The sequence below is a fragment of the Eriocheir sinensis genome, unplaced genomic scaffold (genome assembly GCF_024679095.1).
Source record: "Eriocheir sinensis breed Jianghai 21 unplaced genomic scaffold, ASM2467909v1 Scaffold115, whole genome shotgun sequence".
In the NCBI taxonomy this organism is placed as follows: domain Eukaryota; kingdom Metazoa; phylum Arthropoda; class Malacostraca; order Decapoda; family Varunidae; genus Eriocheir; species Eriocheir sinensis.
Genome location: NW_026110463.1, coordinates 472085 through 494248, shown reverse-complemented (window position 1 = coordinate 494248; position 22164 = coordinate 472085). Strand labels below are relative to the sequence as shown.

The 22164-nt window shown below is 45.7% G+C and overlaps 1 long non-coding RNA gene across 1 annotated transcript; it reads left to right on the top strand.

Annotated features, from left to right (window-relative positions):
* The first annotated feature begins 3289 nt into the window (after window positions 1-3289).
* Window positions 3290-4921, top strand: LOC126989395 (uncharacterized). Its single transcript, XR_007743248.1, has 2 exons — window positions 3290-3765; window positions 3886-4921. It is a non-coding gene; the product is annotated as an uncharacterized LOC126989395 (long non-coding RNA).
* The last annotated feature ends 17243 nt before the right edge of the window (window positions 4922-22164 follow it).

Here is a 22164-nt window from a genome sequence, read left to right as displayed (position 1 = left end):
CGCCGAGAGAGAGGAAAGCGTCTCGCCGAGAGAGAGGAAAAGCGTCTCCTCGCCGAGAGAGGAAAAGCGTCTCCTCGCCGAGGTAGAGGAAAAGCGTCTCCTCGCCGAGAGAGAGGAAAAGCGTCTCCTCGCCGAGAGAGAGGAAAGCGTCTCCTCGCCGAGAGAGGAACAGCGTCTCCTCGCCGAGAGAGAGGAAAAGCGTCTCCTCGCCGAGAGGAAAAGCGTCTCCTCGCCGAGAGAGGAAAAGCGTCTCCTCGCCGAGAGAGAGGAAAAGCGTCTCCTCGCCGAGAGAGGAAAAGCGTCTCCTCGCCGAGAGAGAGCGTCTCCTCGCCGAGAGAGGAAAAGCGTCTCCTCGCAGAGAGAGAGGAAAAGCGTCTCCTCGCCGAGAGAGGAAAAGCGTCTCCTCGCCGAGAGAGAGGAAAAGCGTCTCCTCGCCGAGAGAGTAAATGGGTCTCGTCGCCTAGAGAGAGGAAAAGCGTCTCCTCGCCGAGAGAGGAAAAGCGTCTCCTCGCCGAGAGAGGAAAAGCGTCTCCTCGCCGAGAGAGGAAAAGCGTCTCCTCGCCGAGAGAGAGGAAAAGCGTCTCCTCGCCGAGAGAGGAAAAGCGTCTCTCGCCGAGAGAGAGGAAAAGCGTCTCCTCGCCGAGAGAGGAAAAGCGTCTCCTCGCCGAGAGAGGAAAAGCGTCTCCTCGCCGAGAGAGGAAAAGCGTCTCCTCGCCGAGAGAGGAAAAGCGTCTCCTCGCCGAGAGAGGAAAAGCGTCTCCTCGCCGAGAGAGGAAAAGCGTCTCCTCGAGAGAGGAAAAGCGTCTCCTCGCCGAGAGAGAGGAAAAGCGTCTCCTCGCCGAGAGAGGAAAAGCGTCTCCTCGCCGAGAGAGGAAAGCGTCTCCTCGCCGAGAGAGAGGAAAAGCGTCTCCTCGCCGAGAGAGAGAAAAGCGTCTCCTCGCCGAGAGAGAGGAAAGCGTCTCCTCGCCGAGAGAGAGGAAAAGCGTCTCCTCGAGAGAGAGGAAAAGCGTCTCCTCGCCGAGAGAGGAAAAGCGTCTCCTCGCCGAGAGAGGAAAAGCGTCTCCTCGCCGAGAGAGGAGGAAAGCGTCTCCTCGCCGAGAGAGGAAAAGCGTCTCCTCGCCGAGAGAGGAAAAGCGTCTCCTCGCCGAGAGAGGAAAAGCGTCTCCTCGCCGAGAGAGGAAAAGCGTCTCCTCGCCGAGAGAGGAAAAGCGTCTCCTCGCCGAGAGAGGAAAAGCGTCTCCTCGCCGAGAGAGAGGAAAAGCGTCTCCTCGCCGAGAGAGAGGAAAAGCGTCTCCTCGCCGAGAGAGATGTAAAGCGAGTCCTCGCCGGGAGAGAGGAAAGCGTCTCCTCGCCGAGAGAGGAAAAGCGTCTCCTGGCCGAGAGAGGAAAAGCGTCTCCTCGCCGAGAGAGAGGAAAAGCGTCTCCTGGCCGAGAGAGGAAAAGCGTCTCCTCGCCGAGAGAGGAAAAGCGTCTCCTCGCCGAGAGAGAGGAAAAGCGTCTCCTCGCCGAGAGAGAGGAAAAGCGTCTCCTCGCCGAGAGGAAAAGCGTCTCCTGGCCGAGAGAGAGGAAAAGAGTCTCCTGGCCGAGAGAGGAAAAGTGTCTCCTGGCCGAGAGAGGAAAAGCGTCTCCTGGCCGAGAGAGGTCAAGCGTATCCTCGCGGTGAGAGAGGAAAAGCGTCTCCTCGCCGAGAGAGAGGAAAAGCGTCTCCTCGCCGAGAGAGGAAAAGAGTCTCCTGGCCGAGAGAGGAAAAGCGTCTCCTGGCCGAGAGAGGAAAAGCGTCTCCTGGCCGAGAGAGGAAAAGCGTCTCCTCGCCGAGAGAGGAAAAGCGTCTCCTTGCCGAGAGAGGAAAGCGTCTCCTGGCCGAGAGAGGAAAAGCGTCTCCTGGCCGAGAGAGAGGAAAAGCGTCTCCTGGCCGAGAGAGGAAAAGCGTCTCCTGGCAGAGAGAGGAAAAGCGTCTCCTCGCCGAGAGAGAGGAAAAGCGTCTCCTCGCCGAGAGAGAGAAAGCGTCTCCTTGCCGAGAGAGGAAAAGCGTCTCCTTGCCGAGAGAGGAAAAGCGTCTCCTTGCCGAGAGAGGAAAAGCGTCTCCTTGCCGAGAGAGAGGAAAAGCGTCTCCTTGCCGAGAGAGAGGAAAAGCGTCTCCTGTCCGAGAGGGAGACAGCGTCTCCTTGCCGAGAGAGGAAAAGCGTCTCCTTGCCGAGAGAGAGGAAAAGCGTCTCCTGGCCGAGAGGAGACAGAAGAGCGGGCTGCTGAGAGAGAGTTTCAACTTGCCAAGATGCAAGTGGAAAAAAAAAATAGAACTCGCCCGTGTCGTCGCCCATGGGAAAACGGCTTCTCCTTCCTGCGAGAACGTGAGAGGACCGAAATTGCCCACCTACCAAGAGGGAGAGGACATCAACAACTACCTCATCCGTTTAGAAAGGGTGGCTGAACTATTCCGGATTGACAAGGATAGCTACGCTGCGAGGTTGGGTTTTCTCCTCACGGGTAAGGCCACTGAACTGTATTCTTCCCTGTCAGCTGATATAATCGAAGATTACGTTCTTTTGAAGAAAGCTCTCCTCACGGGCTTTAGTAAAACGGCGGAAAACTACCGTCAAGACTTCAGTCACGCCAGGATAAGAGTTGGGGAAAACTACCAGCAGTTCTCCATCCATCTGAATCGGTTGTTCCAGGCGTGGTTGGAAGCCTCTGATGTCCCCTGCACTTACGAAGAGCTCCGGGAGTTTATGCTCCTGGATCAGTTTCTAACTAGTCTCACCCCAGATTTGAGGATCTTCATCAAGGAACGCCGGCCGAAACATCTTCCTGACGCAGTGAGACTTGCCGACGACTGGTCGTCTGCCCGCAATGCCTACCCTAAAGCTTCATCTCCTAATTCCCGAGACCCCTCTAAGGCTGCTTCGCCCACGAAATCTTCAGAATCCTCTCCGGAGCCTCCTCCAAGACCTCTGCCCAGCCCAGTACAGTAACCCTGAGGTGTCACCAATGCGGGGAGGAAGGCCATCTACGTCCGCGCTGCCCGAAGAATCCCCGCGCCTTCAAAGATGTCGAACCTGCTAAACCATCATATCAGGTAGGCTTTTGCCTTAGTGACAAAAGTGTCCCGAAGTTTTCTGTTTCGGGCACTATTAACGGGTCTTGGAGCTCCAACATCATCAGGGATACTGGCTGTTCCTGTGTGATCGTCTCTGAAGACTTGCTACCTGATATAGATGTTGACAGTTGTCCAAAGGTCTCCCTTGCTGACTACCTAGGACGAGTGGACAAGTTTTCCCGTGGTGAGGTGCCACTTAAGCTGTCCCTACTTCACCGGTTGGACTGAAGTGGTACGAGCTCCTATTAAGTTTGTTGGGGCCCTCATCGGAAACGTGCCTGGGGTAAGGGATCCCCATGACCCTGACTCTTCTCAATCTCCATCTGATTCTTCCAGAACATCCTCACCTTCAAAGTTGCCGCGAGGGACTTCTACTCCTCGTGTTCCGACATCCCCGGCACCCCCGGACCCCCGGATCCCCGGACGCCATTACCACTCGTGCTGGTAGGTTGAAGAGGCTTCATCCGCTTGTCCTTCCGGAACCTCTACCTCCTTCAGTAACCCCTCAAGACTTCTCCCAGCTTCAAGCCTCCTGTGCCTCCTTAGCAGCGATACGGCAGAAAGCCTCATCAGGACACGTCGACAAAGCAAGGAACGGATCCTCCTTCCAGTACCTGTATCGCAACGGACATCTCTACAGGAAGTGCCTCACCTCCCCGCTTTCCAATAAGGTAGGCCAGGTATAGGAGCAGACATCCGTACTTACTGTCTTTCCTGTGATAAGTGCCAACGGATGTCGGGGAGAGGTCGTGTACGTTCTATCTCCCTCCAACCCTTACCTGTCGTTACAGAACTACTTCCCCAAATTGCCATCGACCTCGTTGGACCCTTGTCTCCACCAGCTACGGAAGAACCTCTTGTCAGCCCCATTCCCGTAGTGGAGGAGCCATCACCTGACGCCAGCTCCACAGAACTTCCCATCGATGAACCACTTATGGACGACCGGGACGTATTCTCCACCCCGCCTGGCTGTACTTCAGCGATTCAGCAGGACATCGTCCGGGTGTTGAGATAGGCCTTGGGTCTACCGGCCTACGGGTACCGTGTCGTCCATATGGCCGGGAAGGATAATGTGGTGGCCGATTTATTGAGTAGACTTCCTGCATAAGTCACTCCTGTTTCCTCGTCAGTCTCCTCCCTGTTTTAGTTTATTGGCTTATGTTCTATTTTCTTTCCACTTGGTAGTTGTTTGTGGAATCTACCTGGACTAGATTCTTGTATGGGGGCCTGTGTGAGGGCAACTACCAACTTAGCGGGCGAACGACCGGGGCACTCCTGCCGCCCGCCCGCATCTTGCCGTTCGAAGCGGTTCAACTACCGAGGCGCAGCGAATCACCTGCTTCACTCCCGCTGCTCGTTCGCCTGACGCCGTTCGACGCCTCGGTCGATTGAACCACCGAGGCTTCTCAATCCGCTATAGGAGGCAACTTGGTGGCCGCCAGCGCCTTCCTCGTCATACAGCGGCCTCGCCTCGCCCTGAACACTTGCTTCTACTAAAGCTCCACCCTGGTGTCACTCGGGCTAACTCAGATACCGTGGGCTCGTTCTGGGTGCCTTACCTCTCCCCTCTCCACGCCCTGGACTCCCGTTACTGCTGTGAACCTGACTCCCCTTTTCCGCCTGCGCCTCCCACGTCTACACCACTTCAAGGACGAAGCTGTGCTGCCTCGTCATTGCCACTGGACGAGACGCTCAGAGGAGGAAGAAGCCGAGCAACGGGTCATTGCTGTGTCCGGCGTGCTGAAGCCTTCTTGTTGGAGACTTCAGATTGTAAGGCCTGTTTTGGGGTTTTCTACTGTACTTGAAGTAAACTGGTGTCTAACCATTTATCTTGTTGTTTGTTATCCCTTCCGATTACAGCACCCAACACTGGATCCTTGACGCTAACCTTTCCCCCTCTCTACTTCCGGGTAAATAAAACTACCATATTCAGTAATTAATCCGTACCACAACCAATTAATTTGCAAAACTGTGTAACGAAATGAAACATTAGTTATGAAAGCATATAAGAGCTTTTTCATTATATCCTGAACACAAGTTATTCGTGGTCATAATGACAGTTAAAATTCAGGTGTTCAAGTGTCTCAAGACAGAGGGAAAGCGGCGGGTGGCAGGGTGGTGGCCACCGATAGTGGCTCGTGTGCACGCTGCCATTTGAAACAACGGTATCTATCGCTGGCCACAGTGGCGTGGTCGGAAAATGGCTCCGCCCGCCACAACTCGCCACTGTTTTGTGGCGACCACAAAAAAGTGTCCCGTGTGCATGCACCCATAGAGATGTGTGTGTTCTATTTTGACCATTATTTTGTGGCGGCCACTGACCACTAAAAAGTGGCTCGTGTGATTCCAGCCTTAATGTCGTTGATAGTAGATCTATATTAAATAAATAGGAAAATATGTACTTTTCATAACTCAAAGCATCAATTCTTTTATTTTATTTTTCGTCTAGTATGCAAAAACAAGTCGTAAATTCCCTTAGTTCAGCCCAGGAGATCGCAATGTCTTGGGTCTATCTGCCGATTGTAAGCTCCGCCCACAGACGCAGTAAGCTCCGCCCACTGGCTTCACTCGCCTGTATGGGGACGGCGCGGGAGGCGCCTCCTGTTATAATACCTCCATGGTTATGACAAACAATGCTGGAAAGCAAGACATGGGTATCATAAGGCAAGTCATATAAATCATTTGCACAGGAATAGGAATAGGAATGACTGAGGAAAGCAGAAAATACAAAACAAATCTTAGAAGAATAAAAAAAAAAACAAGACAAACATAATTAAAGTACTTAGGAAATGCAAAAGTGATGACCCTGAAGAATACTGGAAAATCCTTAATGGTCAGAAAAAGAGCCATCAGATCCCCATTACATTAAATGAATTTCCGAGCATTTCAGACAGTTAGCGAGTGATGACAACATTGATAATAATGAAGTAAATATTCTAAATGATCATGATGATATGGATAATGAACGCTCACCATTACTTAATGACCCTATAACCAACGAAGTGGTTGCTAGAAATATTAAAAAAAAAAAAAAAATCCCCAGCATATGACATGATATTAAATGAATACATTAAAAGTACTCAGCATATTTTGCCCCCCTATATGTTAAGCTGTTTAATAAGATTCTTGATGCTGCCATCTGAGTGGCTGGTTGGGACAATAGTGCCGCTTTATAAGAATAAGGGTGACGCTCAGGATGTTAATAACTACCGGGGATCACTTTGCTTAGTTGTATGGGGAAGCTGCTTACGAGAGACTCAATGAGTACTCAAACACTAAGTTTATTACTAATAAAACACAAGCAGGTTTTAGGCATGAGTACTCTACACTGGATCATATATTTTTGCTTAAATGTATAATTGATTTGTTCAGCTGGAGGTAAAGGAAGCTTTTTTGTCTGTTTGTGGACTACAAGAAAGCTTTTGATATGGTGTGGCGTGAAGGTTTGTGGTACAAGTTGGTGAAGGAAAAGGTGCATGGGAAAATATGTAATGTAATCAGAAACATGTATGACAACATCAGGTCTTGTGTCATGCTGAACCAACAGAGATCAGACACCTTTGTATGTAATGCAGGGTAAGGCAGGGAGAAAATTTGCCATCATTGCTCTTCGCTTTTTATATTAATGATATTGGAAGTAAATTGCTTGAATTTTAATTGTGATTATGTAGATTTTAGTGATGATTTCTTCAATTCATACCTAAAACTCCTGGTATTAATGTATGCAGACGATACAGTTATTTTGTGTGACAGTGAGGAGGGAAGCCTGGACTGCTTTTAAGTTGTACCGTAATCAATGGAAACTACAACTTAACAGCAACAAAACAAAAATAGTCATGTTTAGTAGGGGAAGAGCCAACATTGATAACTACAAATTTGAATTTGGAGGTGAAAACATTGAGGTAGTGGAAGACTATAAGTATCTTGGTGTGTTATTTAATTACAATGGAAGGTTCCGAGTAGCCGAGCTGGAGCTTAAAGAACAGGCAACACGGGCAATATATTCACTGATAGGAAAGTGTAGGAAATTTGACTTGCCAGCCGACATGCAAACTGAACTATTCAATACCATGGTGTTGCCCGTACTGACATATGCCTCAGAGATTTGGGGATTTTACAGAGTTAGAGAGTTAGAGTCTTTGCATATGATTTTTTTTTTAAACAGGCATTGGGAGTTCATAGGATTACTAGCAGTGAAATGGAATATAGTGAACTGGGAGTATTTCCACTTGACTACATGTAAAGAGCAGAATGATTGGACATTGGTCTAAAATTACTTTAGGTAAAGATACAAAATTTTGTTCAGTAATATATCACTGCTTGTTACATTTGGATAGGTTAGGGGTATATACTTCTCCATGGTTGTTATTAAAAACATTTGTGATGAGTGTGGTATGTCATGGTTATGGTTGTCTCAAGATGTTCCCAATACAACATGGGTTAAAAAAGCTGTGGAATTGAGATTGAAAGACCAGTGGATTGCAATTTGGCACAACAACATAGTAACAAAATCTCTGTGCAGCAACTACAAAATGTTTAAGGTGGATTATGGCATGGAGTGTTACATTTCAAGCTTACAGAAGAGCAACCCAATAATGGTGACGAGATTGAGAACTTGTAACAACAGTTAATGCAACTGTTAATGCTGGCAGGCATCAAGGCGTAAATAGAGAAGATCGGCTTTGTAATAGATAAGTGTGATGCTGGTGTTGTGGGAGATGAACTCCATGTTCTTTTTGAGTGCACTGATAGTGAAATTGTAAGGTTGCGTGATATGTACATACCAAGCTATTATACACACAGGCCATCACATTTCAAATATATATCACTGATGCAAACCACCAATGTTACCATCATGAAAAACTTAGCTCTGTTCTTGAGGCCAGTGCTAAGCATGTTCAGATGAGTGTCAGGTGTTGGCACTCATTATTCTCCTTCAATTATTTATATTTCTTAGTACCTCTTTTTTTTTACTTTAGTCAATGTATTGAATTATTGTTGTGTTTGTTTTGGTTAGTTATATAACCAGATATTTACTTGTTGCATGGACATATTGTTATCTATTTTTACTTTTGGAGGAGCTCCATACATTTTTATAAAGTCTGAGCTTAATCAATAAATTCAATTCAATTCAGTACACACAAGACGCTTTGTTTCTTCATTTTTCATGGTTTTAAGGTGTTTTATGCAAAAAAAAACATCGATTTTTCATCCGACGCTGGGATGAGGAGGAAATTACAAACTAACAAAACACTGTACTGGTTAAGTTGTCATGTTGGTTACCCGCTTCCACACGTCACTCCCGTCCTCCCTCCCTCCCCTTCCTGCCTCCCTCCTCTTCCTCCTCACACTTCTCCTCTCGTTCCAATTTTCATTCTCCATTCCTTCCATGTCCTCTGTTACTTTTTGTCACTGTTCCTTTCGCCTTGCAGCTATCCCTTTATTCTTTTCTCCAGATTTTTCCTCCATCCCTCCCTCTCTCCCTTCTTCTGTTAACTCGTTCATTCGTTCATTCATTCCTTTCTTCTTGTGCTCTCATTTATATTTGCCATCTCGCTCCTTTTCCTCTTTCCTCTTTCTTTTTTTCTTTCATCCATGGATTCATCTATTTATTTATCGCTGCCTTTTTCCTTTCTTCTTTCCTTCATTTTTCTTCCTTTTATTATCAGTTTTCTTCTTCTTTTTTCCTTGCTTAATCTTTCGTTACTTTCCTTCTCTATTTTAGCCTCATTTCCTTTCTTCCTATGCAGTTTTATGCTTTTCTCCATCTTTCCTCTTTTTTCTCTCGTTTCCTTACATATTTTCTTCATCCCATTTCATTCCGTTTTTTCCTTCAATCAGTTATGGTCATTCCATCCATCATTCCCTTCCTCAGTCCTCTTTATTCCCTCCTTCCCTTTCCTGGCCACTTCCCTTCCTCTGTATCTGACTTCCTCGTTGTCGTTTCTTCCATTCTTTTTGGTCCTACATGTCTCCTTACCTCCATTACTCCTTTACCGTCAACATACTCATCTTTTACACCTCCTTTCCTTTCCTTGCCTCTTCCTTATTTCTTGCCTCCATTGTTTCATTTGCCGTACCAATTAGCCGTTAATATCACACGCCTCTACTTTTTCTACCTCCTTTCCTTTTCCTCCGTCTTCCTTATTCCTTTCTCTTCATTCATTCATATATTCCTTTTCACATCTTTAGCGCCTTTCCCTTTCCAACAGCCTCGTTTTCAGTATTTAACTTCCTCTCCCTTTTCTCCTTCATTTCCTCGTTTCCTTTCCTCCTTTCTTCAGTCATTCAACTCCTCCCTCACGTTTCTCCGTTAACTCCATCTATACATCGACCAGTCCTTCTTGCATCCCTCCCTTCCTCCTCCTTTCCTTCCCCACCTTCTTTCCCTCCGTTCACCTATATGTGAGGGAAGGAAGGCGTAAAGAACAACGAGTCTTCAGTGTGGTCAGTTACGGCAGAAGCAGTAAAAAAAAACTAAACAACTCTCTCTCTCTCTCTCTCTCTCTCTCTCTCTCTCTCTCTCTCTCTCTCTCTCTCTCTCTCTCTCTCTCTCTCTCTCTCTCTCTCTCTCTCGAGACAAGACTGCAGGAGCAGGAAGAGAAGATGGAAGAAGGCCAGAATAAAATAATAGAGCTTTCTCTCACCAGGCAGCATCTCGAGACAAGACTGCAGGAGCAAGAAGAGAAGATGGAAGCAGGTCAGAATAAAATAATAGAGCTTTCTCGCACTGTTGCCTCCTTGCAGGAATTCATCCAGGCTAACGTTGCTGTGGTGCCAAACCCTTCTCCAACCGCCCCCTTGCCCTCAGCGGTACCGTCGACACCAGCGGACAACACCACGCAACGGGAGGATGCTAGTGGCACCGACCATGATGGCTTCACCGTCGTGAATGGAGGAGCCAAGCCAGCCAGACAAGCGATTTATCCTGTTCATTGCTTCAACAGGTTTGCCATTCTGGAGGAGGAGGACGAGCAGGAGAGCACCTTCCTGGTGGGTGACTCCATGATTCGCCAGCAGGTCGTTGAGTTCTGCGGCAGAGTTCCTCGTCGAAGACGGAACTATTGCTATCCTGGTGCTGGGATCGACGACATAAAGGCTGCTCTTGAGGAGATCTCCCCCCATGCTACTAATGATTCACTGTTTGTTATTCACACAGGTACGAACGACGTCACCACGACCAGGTCTGAGGTACTCCTGGAGAAGTACCGTAGGCTCATCCAGCAGTATAAGACTAAATCCCCTAACATTTTGATTTCAGGTGTTCTACCACGGACTTGGGCGGAGAGCGACTTTTCAGTAAGGCCTTCAGCCTAAACAACCGCTTACAGACTCTTTGTAGGAGCTTGACGTGGAGTTCCTAAACGCATGGGACAATTTCTATGGACAAAATGAACTCTTTCACAGGGACGGATTGCACCTTTCTCCCATCAGGGCAGCCAGACTCGAAGGCTCCTCAACGAAGCAGTGCGTGTCATCCGAACAAAAACGAGTCACGGCCACGTCCTCCACCCCCGTGTAAATAGACGCCGTGCATCACAACAAACCCGTAACCGTGATCCCGCAAGTACCACCACCTCTATTGCCAAGCCTCTAGATAACTTAAAGATCCTTAGTTTCAATGCGCGTAAGAAAAGAAAAAAATTTGATGAACTGAGATGTCTTGCTTTAACAGAAAATTTTGACATAATTGCTATAACCGAAACATTTATCGACACCACAAATATTGATTTAAGTTCCGAATACAACATAGATGGCTACATACTCTTCAACAAAGATCGTGTAAACCGTAGAGGCGGTGGCGTCGCCCTTTATGTCAAAAGCTATTTGCAACCCACTGACAAAACACTGGGAAACAGTAACGTTGAACATTTATGCGTACGTAAACATTGCAAAGTCAACTTAAATATATCTGTCACCTACAGACCTCCCGGGCAATCACTCGATGACGACCTTGAAATGTACAGCGTCTTAAGGCAGTCACTTAATAACAGCGACTCACTGATATTAGGAGACTTTAACCTCCCCCATATCGACTGGGCGACACTGTCAGGTACAGAAGGCGAGTCACATAGAATGATCGAATTTCTAGAAGAAAATTATCTAAGCCAAATGGTTTCTGAGCCAACTCGACAAAATAATATACTCGACCTTGTTATAACAACCCAAGATAACCTAGTCAGTAGTGTCACGGTAGGAGAACACCTCGGTTCTTGCGATCATAAATTAGTGCGCGTCGACATTAAAGCTCAATCATCAGTGACTGAAAATAAAGTAAAGGTGCCCAATTTCAAAAGAGCTAACTTCGTAGAAATCCGACAAAAACTAACAGAAATACAACTATCAGATGACGGCAACGTAGAGGAAGCCTGGCTAAGCCTTAAAAATCACTTACTCACTCAGCAGAACACATTCGTCCCCTTGTGCGAGAAGCGAATTAAGGGGGGGGTAACCAGCTGAGAACGTAAAATATGGTCAAAAATATTTTTTTTTTTTTTTTGCAAATTTAGGCACTATAAATATCTAAGAAAGAAAATGAATAGTGAGGAAGCGTCAAAAAATGTTATTCGATGGTTTAAATGGCCGCAGGGCGTGTCTATGTAAAGGGCGCCGAGGGACTTTAAACCCTAGTGTATGCAGAGTTTGGTTCATTTTCGCTTGTTTTATTCGTGTTGTATAAGCCTTTCTGCTAGCTACATATCATCGAGAGAGAGTACAAAGCTGCCAGACGTATGTTTATATGCTACTTGGCAACAATGGGTGTTTATAGGGGAGAGACTGAGAGGGAGCCAGCCACCTACGGTGCAGGTATAGCACCTGTTTAGTCAGGTGTGGCACCTGTTTGGTGAGCAGTGTGCTCATTGCTCATTTCTGTCTAAGCAAAACCCCTCTGCTATGATATGGCACAGTTATGACACCCCAGCAGTGAGGGAAAAGCACAAGAAGAAAACAACAAAACAGGATACAAAGTAAGTTATGGAAGAATTTTGTTATTGTATAAGCTGTATATAAGGTCGATTCTAGTTTTTTCGTTGTAGTTTTATTCAGTACAGTTGAGGCATGTATGTGTGTGAAAATAATTAAAATCGTCCAGCAATTATCAGAGATATGGGATAAAGATGACTTTAAACGCAATTATCTCGAAAAGTTAAATTTACGACATAAAAAATTAATAACAATTAGAAAAACAATTGCAGCTATTTCAAAATTCTCATGGATAATCATTTAGTGAGTGTCTACATCTGCACAGTTTGTTTTTTTAGAAACAATGGAAATTATAGCCACGGGAGAATTTAATTAATGTAAATATGATGAAAAATTGTGGTCAAAATTTGTACCAAATTACGACGGCAATTTCTTAACATGTGTGGATAATATTAATAAAAACGAAATGTGGGTGTGTTTATATGGTATCTAAGTAATACCAGGTACAGTCTGAGATCGATCAGAGAATTATTAAAATTTCCATTAATTTATGATGTCATTTATGACGTCATATTCGGTATGACGTCATAAATAATAACTAGCGCGTTCTAACTTTAACATAATATCTGTACCTATATTCTATACAAAACATAAAAATTTCAAGGAAAAATATTAAAAACTTTTTTTTTTATGAATATTTTTTACGTAGCCGGTTACCCCCCCCTTAACACTAATAAAAGCCCACCGTGGTTTAATAGCGAAATTAAACAATCAGTCAATGAGAGAAAATTGTTTTACAGGTTAAAGAAAGAACAAAGCACGCCCGAAAACATTAGACTTTATAATGATGCCAGGCGACGAGTAAAAAGACTAGTAGGTCAGGCAAAGCGTAGATACGAAGAAAATATTGCAGCCAACTGTAAAAATAATCCGAAATCTTTCTTCAGTTACATAAACAACAGAAAGGCGATCAAAAGTGGTATTGGACCTTTAACAAACAGCGACGGTGCACTAGTGACTAACAGCCAACACATTGCAAACCTCTTAAACAATTACTTTTCCTCGGTGTTTAATACTAACAGTCTTCCTCTCGCTACCACCAACACCAGTACTATTGTAAATCTCGAGCATGCATTGCCTAATTTTGAAATAACAACCGATGAAGTCCTTAAAGCTCTCCATTCACTTAAAACAAATAAAAGTCCTGGACCTGACAAAGTATATCCAACTCTGCTGAAAGAAACAAAGAGCGAAATACTCTCCTCCTCACAACCGTATTCAATATGTCCTTGCGACAAGGCATCGTCCCTTCAGATTGGAAAAGGCTAACGTGACACCGATTTTCAAGAAAGGAGACAAAAAGTACCAGGTAATTACAGGCCCATTAGTCTAACTTCGGTTGTAGGTAAGCTACTTGAGGGCATAATTAGAGACAAAATTGTGAATTACCTTGAAAGCCACTCATTGATTGGGGACTCACAACATGGCTTCCGAAACAAAAGATCCTGCCTATCGAACCTATTAACCTTTTATAACGACCTCTTCACTGTTTATGACGTAACCAAATCACTGGACGTAGTCTATCTTGATTTCCAGAAAGCGTTTGATAAAGTCCCGCATCATAAATTACTTTACAAATTAAAGCAAATAGGTATTGACGGTCAAGTAAACCAATGGATCGCGAATTGGTTGAGCAACAGACAACAAAGAGTAGTGATCGACGGATTTAACTCAGAGTGGGCGCCGGTCACTAGTGGCGTCCTCAGGGCTCGGTCCTTGGCCCAGTGCTCTTCATTATTTACATCAACGACGTGGATGTTGGACTCAATAACCGCATTAGTAAATTTGCAGACGACACAAAGATTGGCAACTCGGTTCTCACTGACGAAGACAGGCAAAGCCTCCAAGAGGATTTGCACAAAATTTCAGCTTGGTCGGATAGATGGGAGATGCCCTTTAACGTAGACAAGTGCCAGGTCCTTCAAGTTGGAACGAGGAATAAAAAGTTCGAATACGAAATGCGCGGCGTTAAACTCAAAAGCGTTCAATGCGTCAAAGACTTGGGGGTCAAAATCGCGTCAAACCTCAAATTCTCACAGCAATGCATCGATGCAGCAAATAAAGCGAACAGAATGTTGGGCTTCATTAAAAGAAACTTTGTATTCAAGAATAAAGATGTAATACTCCCGCTCTACAACAGTTTAGTCAGACCCCACTTGGAATATGCGGTACAGTTTTGGTCTCCCCACCATGCAAAGGATATTGCTAAATTAGAAGGTGTTCAGCGTCGGGCAACGAAAATTATCCCTTCCTTGCGCAACAAATCCTACGAAGAAAGGCTTTCTACCCTTAACATGTTCTCTCTTGAGAAACGTCGCCTCCGAGGAAAACTGATCGAATGTTTTAAAATACTTAATGGTTTCACGAATGTAGACAGATCAACATTGTTTATGATAGATGACACTTTGCGCACGAGGAACAATGGCGTAAAACTCAGATGTAGACAAGTAAATTCAGACTGCACCAAATTTTTCTTCACCAACGTTGTAGTGCGAGAATGGAATAAGCTTCCACCGTCAGTGGTCCAGTGTAACACGATTGACTCCTTCAAAAATAAGCTCGACCGTCACTTCCTTCAACTTAATATCAACTAGAGTAGAAATGCAACGTTTTGGAGTCTTCTGATTAATGTAAAATCACTTAGGTTTAAGGACAGACCACCAAGTCTGGACCATGGGGTCTGTGTGGTCTGATTTTCTATGTAAATCTATGTAAATCTCTTGTGTGTGTGTGTGTGTGTGTGTGTGTGTGTGTGTGTGTGTGTGTGTGTGTGTGTGTGTGTGTGTGTGTGTGTGTGTGTGTGTGTGTGTGTGTGTGTGTGTGTGTGTGTGTGTGTGTGTGTGTGTGTGTGTGTGTGTGTGTGTGTGTGTGTGTGTGTGTGTGTGTGTGTGTGTGTGTGTGTGTGTGTGTGTGTGTGTGTGTGTGTGTGTGTGTGTGTGTGTGTGTGTGTGTGTGTGTGTGTGTGTGTGTGTGTGTGTGTGAGGATGTTTGTCTTGATCGTGATGTATTTCTAATCGTTCTTTTCTGTTTGTGTTGGTGCATGTCGTTTAGATTTGCCTGTTTTTGATTTTGTTGTCACTGTAGTGGACTGTTCTTGTTCTTGTTGTGATCAAACCATGCTGTTGACGTTGTTGTTGTTGTTGTTGTTGAGGTGGTGGTTGTGGTGGTGGTCAGTGCCGGTTCTAGCTTCTGATTCCCTAAGCTGGATCTATTTTCGCCCCCCCACCACCCCCGCCTCTTTGTTCACATTTTCTTCTATGTATTCACCCCACGAGTTATAGCAATATAAAGTAAATAACCTGCACTGTATAATCCCTTAATCTCCTTATGAATTTGTTTGATATCATTACTTGTAGAGCTCTTTTCTGGGGATGATAATAACAGCAGCATCTCCACATGCCCGATTTTATCTTTTACACATCTTGAGGCCCCAATTGGTCAGAGGCTCCAGGCACTGAGCGTGGTGAGCCCACAGGGAGCGCCGGCACTGGTGGTGGTGGTGGTGTGTGTGTGTGTGTGTGTGTGTCTAGACAAGAGGTGGATGCGTGTTATAATCACTTTTATATATATATATATATATATATATATATATATATATATATATATATATATATATATATATATATATATATATATATATATATATATATATATATATATATATATATATATATATATATATATATATATATATATATATATATATATATATATATATATATATATATATATATATATATATATATATATATATATATATATATATATATATATATATATATATATATATATATATATATATATATATATATATATATATATATATATATATATATATATATATATATATATATATATATATATATATATATATATATATATATATATATATATATATATATGTATATATATATATATATATATATATAAACAGGGCGAGTGGTGGTGGTGTCAGTGAGCGGGGTAGTTTCAACTGTCGAGCCGGTAAATAGTTCTCAAATACACACACACACACACACACACACACACACACACACACACACACACGCGCGCGCGCGCAGGTGACTGAAATGCGTACTGAGTAATTAAATTCTACTTCCCTTCTCTTCCTTAAAGAGAACATGACATCGATTCCAGCCCCGAAGAAAATTTTTCAAGGCCCTGAAGAACATAAGCTTGCATTGACCGACATTGATATCAGCGAAGTGCGTGCGAACCGGCAGAAAATAGATCCAAATCAATCTTCGGGCCCCGACAATTTATCTCCTCGCGTGTTGAGAGAATGTAGTCAACAGCTACAATTACCAATAACATTAATATTCAACAAGTCATTAGCACAGGCCAGTGTGCCTCTCGAGTGGAAAAAGGCCAATATTACCCCGATCTTTAAAAAAGGAGATAAAAAACAAGCCAGTAAGTATCGTCCTATCAGCCTTACGTCTGTCCTAATTCGAAAAAATGATCAGGGATAAAATGATCACTTTCCTTGAAACAAATGATTTGATAACTGATAGTCAGCATGGATTTCGTAGTAATCGGTCTTGCCTAACCAACCTATAACTTTTTTCAACGATGTTTATACATGTTGGGACGCCCGAAGCCCATATGACGTAATTTACCTAGATTTTCAGAAAGCGTTTGATAAAGTTCCTCACGTTAGACTTATTTCTAAACTGCGTTCCCACGGTATTAACGACCATCTATGTGCGTGGATTCATGACTGGCTCACCAACAGAGAACAGCGTGTAGTTCTTAATGGTGAAGCATCGGATTGGCAGCCCGTCACCAGTGGCGTGCCCCAAGGTTCGGTCCTGGGGCCAACACTCTTCATTATTTACGTGAACGACTTAGAAACTGATATTCTATCAAAAGTAGCCAAATTCGCCGACGACACCAAATTAGAAATTACGGTAATGAACAGTGAAAGTTGCGAAAAGATTCAATCAGACTTAATAAGACTTGCCGACTGGAGCGAAAAATGGCAACTGAGTTTTAACGTAGATAAATGTAAAGTAATGCACATAGGTGAAAAAAATCCTAACTTTAAATATCAGATTCAAGGACATGAGCTCAGCGAAGTAAAACAAGAAAAGGATCTTGGTGTCATTATCAGTAACACTCTTAAAATGAGTGATCAATGTTCTGCAGCGAGTAAAAAAGCCAATATGATGTTAGGACTAATCTCAAGAAACTTTGATTATGAATCACCCGAACTTATGAAGAGCTTATATCTAGCATTTGTAAGACCACACCTAGAATACACCGTTTAGTTCTGGTCACCGAACTATATCAAAGATCAAGTTTTGCTAGAAAGGATACAGCGACGAGCAACCAAACAAATTCCAGCGCTCCGAAACTTGCCATATGACGAGCGTTTAAAGCGTTTAGATATGTTTTCCCTAAAAAAGCGAAGGATAAGAGGGGACTTAATTGAAGTGTTCAAAATCCTTAATGGATTCGACAATATTAACCCAGATTGTCTATTTCAGAGAGACGCCAACACAATAACACGCAGCAACGGTATGAAGTTAAACGGAAACCGATGTAACACATTGGTGCGCAAAAGTTTTTTTCAATAATAGAGTCGTCGATCACTGGAATAGACTCCCACCGTCAGTTGTTAGCGCACAGAGTATCAATAGCTTCAAGTCTTCATTGGATAAGTACTTCAGGGATATAAGATTATACTGACCCTTCTTCGTATGTTTTCAGACAGATTGCAGCAAGACGTCAACCTAAATTTATATTATTCTCGCCCGCAACCTAGATTGCAAGTAGCGTAAGTTAACAATAGAGTAAAGCAACAGTTAATGTCCGCATGACAGGTGGAGTGAGGTGTGGGTGCAGTAAGGTGACAGGTTACTGATGCTGTGCCTAGTACCGCCGGTAAAACGAGGATCAAGCCTCCACCTGTGCCCTTGAAACTACACCTCACCCATCGTGAGTATTAGGGGGGATCCTGAGGCTGCCCTGTGTAGGCCACACGTCCTCTTCCATTCTCCTTGTGTTTCTATGTTCTTATGTTCTTATGTAATTAAGTCATTTTCCCCAACAGCTTAGGTTACAAGTAGTGTAAGTTAAGGTAGTAATTTCCTCTTATTTCTCTTTTTAAAATTTCCATGTCCCTTTCTTCCTTAAAGGTACATGGTGTTCTCTTTAACATTTCCTGCCGGCACGGTGCCGGGGGGAGAGGTGGGTTGGGAGGAGCCTTCATCTATTCTGTCCTGTCCTACCACACGTAGATTACTAGTAGTAGCGGTAGTAAATAGACACCCTCACCATAGACCTAGAGGTCTTCTGGTGTTTGTTCTTCCTATATATTCCTATGTATCCCTCCTCCTCCTCCTCCTCCTCCACCTCTTCCTCTTCCTCGTAGACCTCCAGAGACCGATAGGTCTTCTGGTGTCTGTTCTTCCTATGTATTCCTAGAGAGAGAGAGAGAGAGAGAGAGAGAGAGAGAGAGAGAGAGAGAGAGAGAGAGAGAGAGAGAGAGAGAGAGAGAGAGAGAGAGAGAGAGAGAGAGAGAGAGAGAGAGAGAGAGAGAGAGAGAGAGAGAGAGAGAGAGAGAGAGAGAGAGAGAGAGAGAGAGAGAGATTTTGTTTTGATTAATTTATTACACGCAAGGGTGTCAAGCCTAGTACATGTTCAAGATGCTAACTTGGATACAGGCGACTCGTGCCTCACAGGGCACGCTGTGATACTGAGTCAACAGTAGGGAAAAAAAAATATTTAGCATCCCCCAAAATGTGAATGTCGAGTGAAGATAACATCTAGATTGTTTCCAGACAATAAATATTTACATGTCTCCACAAGTGAGAGTCCTTGCGGTATTAAGTCAGCAACACGTGGACACTCCAAGCAATAGTGTTCAAGGGTGTTAGCATTGGGCGCGTCACACAGCTTGCAGGAGGAGAAGTGAGGCGCGTCCCCCGCCTCGGCCATCTGCCACACTCGTCGGTACCCAAGCCGGAGACGAGCACACACTACATTATGGCGGCGAACCATGAGACCGGAGCGACGGTACATGTATGGACGAGGCAGGAAGTGTTCGTAGTGCTGGATGGACGCACTGGCGGCCCTCTCAGCATCGCTACGGTGACGGGTGGAGGACCAGGCAGCTTGGCGTACCATTTTCTTGCAGCACGGCAAGGAGGTAGCAGCGTCACCAGCAGCTGGCGGGTCCAGGTCACAGGCAGCCCTTGCAAGACGGTCCGCAACGTCGTTGGCCAAGAGACCGATGTGTGACGGAATCCATAAAAAGTGCACCGACAGTGAACTCTCGAGGGCTGTGGCAAGGCGGCGGAGAATTTGTGTGACCAGTTGCTGGTATGTAGGCCTGGGGGAGGAGAGGGCACGGAGAGCAGATTTTGAGTCTCAGATGATGAGGCCGTTGAGTCTGCTCCGCGATAACAAAGTGACAGCATCCAAGAGTCCATGGAGCTCACAGTACGTAGAACTAGACGAATTCGGGAGACGACGCCCTGCCCAACCCCCGAACGGAGGCTCCAGATTGGGGGAGAACACAGCACAGCCAGCACTGCCGTCCCCTTGAAGGGAACCGTCGGTGTAGAGGTGGTGGGCCACGCGAAGAGACGAGGACAATCTGGCGATGGTTTCCAGGGCTCGTTGTCGCTGGAGCTGAGGTAGGTCAGACGTGGAAGTCAGAGTGTAGCTGACTGCTGGCACTGGAGTCTGCCAGGGAGGGGGGCCGCGATCCACGTCCTCCGCCACGATGTTGATGTTGAGCCTCTGAATGTTTGAGCTGACAGTGTTGACCAGTGTGCGACCACCACTACGAAGCAGAGGACGAGGTGCAGCTGGATCTAGTGAGGTCTCGATGACGTGAGAGAAGTGGGGAGAGAGGTGAGGGCGATGCAGACATTTGATGCTGAAATAGGTAACGTTGGTGCATATTCTGTCCACAAGTGGCGAAAGCTGTAGTTCACGTTGCATGTTGACAATTCTGGTGGAGACGGGGCAACCAAGAATGAGCCTCATTGCCTTATTCTGGAACTTTTCAAGAGGCTGTAAAGTTGCTCTGGAGAGTTGACAAAGTACAGGAGAGAGATAGTCAACTACAGATCGGATAAACGTTATGTATATGGTTCTGGCCACAGGGATGGACACACCGGCAGCGTAGCTGGTCAGCCAACGGAGCGGAGCGAGACGACGCTGCAGTCGGGCTAGCAAGTCCTGGACAAGGGGATGCACGCGCTGTCTCGCTGGGATGGAAGGGGTGATCCGGACTGGGGCGCCCAGGTAGAGATATTACGTGCACAAAGGTATGATGGTGCTACCCACAGTGAAGTCTGGCATTGTTCTTGCAGGACGGGGTGAGAAGATTCTGCTCTTGTCTGGGGAGATAATGAGGCCACACGAAGAGGCAGACACGTAGAAAGAATGGAGGTAGCGTTGCAGATCTTCTGGAGAACTTGAATGAATGCAAATGTCGTCTGCATAGCATGTGATGGTCGTTCCGTCGACGTCAGGAAGTAGAGAAAGAAGGCGATGGACGAGGATGTTGAACAAAAAGGGACTAAGAAGACCACCTTGTGGGGCACCGAGCTCAAAGCGTTTTTTGGTATTGCACGCCCCCTTGAATAGAACACGAGACGTTCTATTACGCAGGTAACCCCTGATCCACCTCAGTAGGTTCCCTTTGACACCAAAATCGACTAATTGATCCAAAATGATATCTCCGTTGGCGACGTCAAAGGCACTTTTGAGGTTTATGAAGGCCACACCACTGGCGGGAGAGAGACGAGTGTAGAGCTCCATTAGGCAGTGGTGCGTTCCTCGCTGTGGCAAAAAGCCATACAGTCTGGGCGACAGCTTGTCCTGCAGCCGGAACATAAGACGGGAGAGGAGAATACGTTCAAAAACCTTTGAGAAATAGGAGGTGAGGGAGATAGGTCGGAACTTATCGGTGCTCGGTTTAGGGATGGGCACAATCGTGCTGCAGGTCCAAGCTCGCGGCACGTAACCGAGGCGGAGACAGAGAGTGTACAGCTGGAGGAGAGGGTTGCTAGGGACGTCCAGGAGAGCCCGCAGAACTGCATAGGTAATGCCATCATCCCCTGGAGATGTTGCCTTACCCCTGGCGAGGGCACGTCGCAGCTCGTTGTCCGTTATGGCTACATCATCCTCTTCATCCCTGTTCAGCAAGGCAGCGGTGAGACGGAGTGCACGGTAATTATCCTGGGCGGAGAGAGCGGCTTGCACGTGCGCTGGAAGGTTGGTGACGCGAGACTGTGCTGACCATTCATCGATAAGATCTTGTGCGTAGTGAGCAGGGCTGTGGCGGAGGGCACTAGGGGTTTTCTTTTTCACAACCTTGTTGATAAGTTGCCACATGGAGGCAACACTCGTTTGATGGTTGATGCTGTCAGTGAGTTTGTGCCACGAGTCTGTCTGCACACAACGCTGCAGGGCAACCAAGTCATCCCTTGACAGCTGATACTGGTGTAGAGTATCGGGACATGAGAGAGAGAGAGAGAGAGAGAGAGAGAGAGAGAGAGAGAGAGAGAGAGAGAGAGAGAGAGAGAGAGAGAGAGAGAGAGAGAGAGAGAGAGAGAGAGAGAGAGAGAGAGAGAGAGAGAGAGAGAGAGAGAGAGAGAGAGAGAGAGAGAGAGAGAGAGAGAGAGAGAGAGAGAGAGAGAGAGAGAGAGAGAGAGAGAGAGAGAGAGAGAGAGAGAGAGAGAGAGAGAGAGAGAGAGAGAGAGAGAGAGAGAGAGAGAGAGAGAGAGAGAGAGAGAGAGAGAGAGAGAGAGAGAGAGAGAGAGAGAGAGAGAGAATAGTGGTGGAGGTCATCATCCGCCACCTCGAGAACAATGCCCTCATCACTGACCAGCAGTTTGGGTTCAGATCTGGCCGCTCCACTTCAGGCCTCCTGCTGCTCGTCTCCAGAGATTGACAGGACTCACGAGACACCGGCCTGGATACCATTGTCGTCGTTCTCGACAACGCGGGTGCGTTTGACCGGGATTGGTGATTCTGAAAATTCTTCTGCCATGGCCTTCATTGAGATGATGGACAGTTTCAACCTGATTAATAAAGAGAACGAGATGACTTCTTTAGGGGTCATG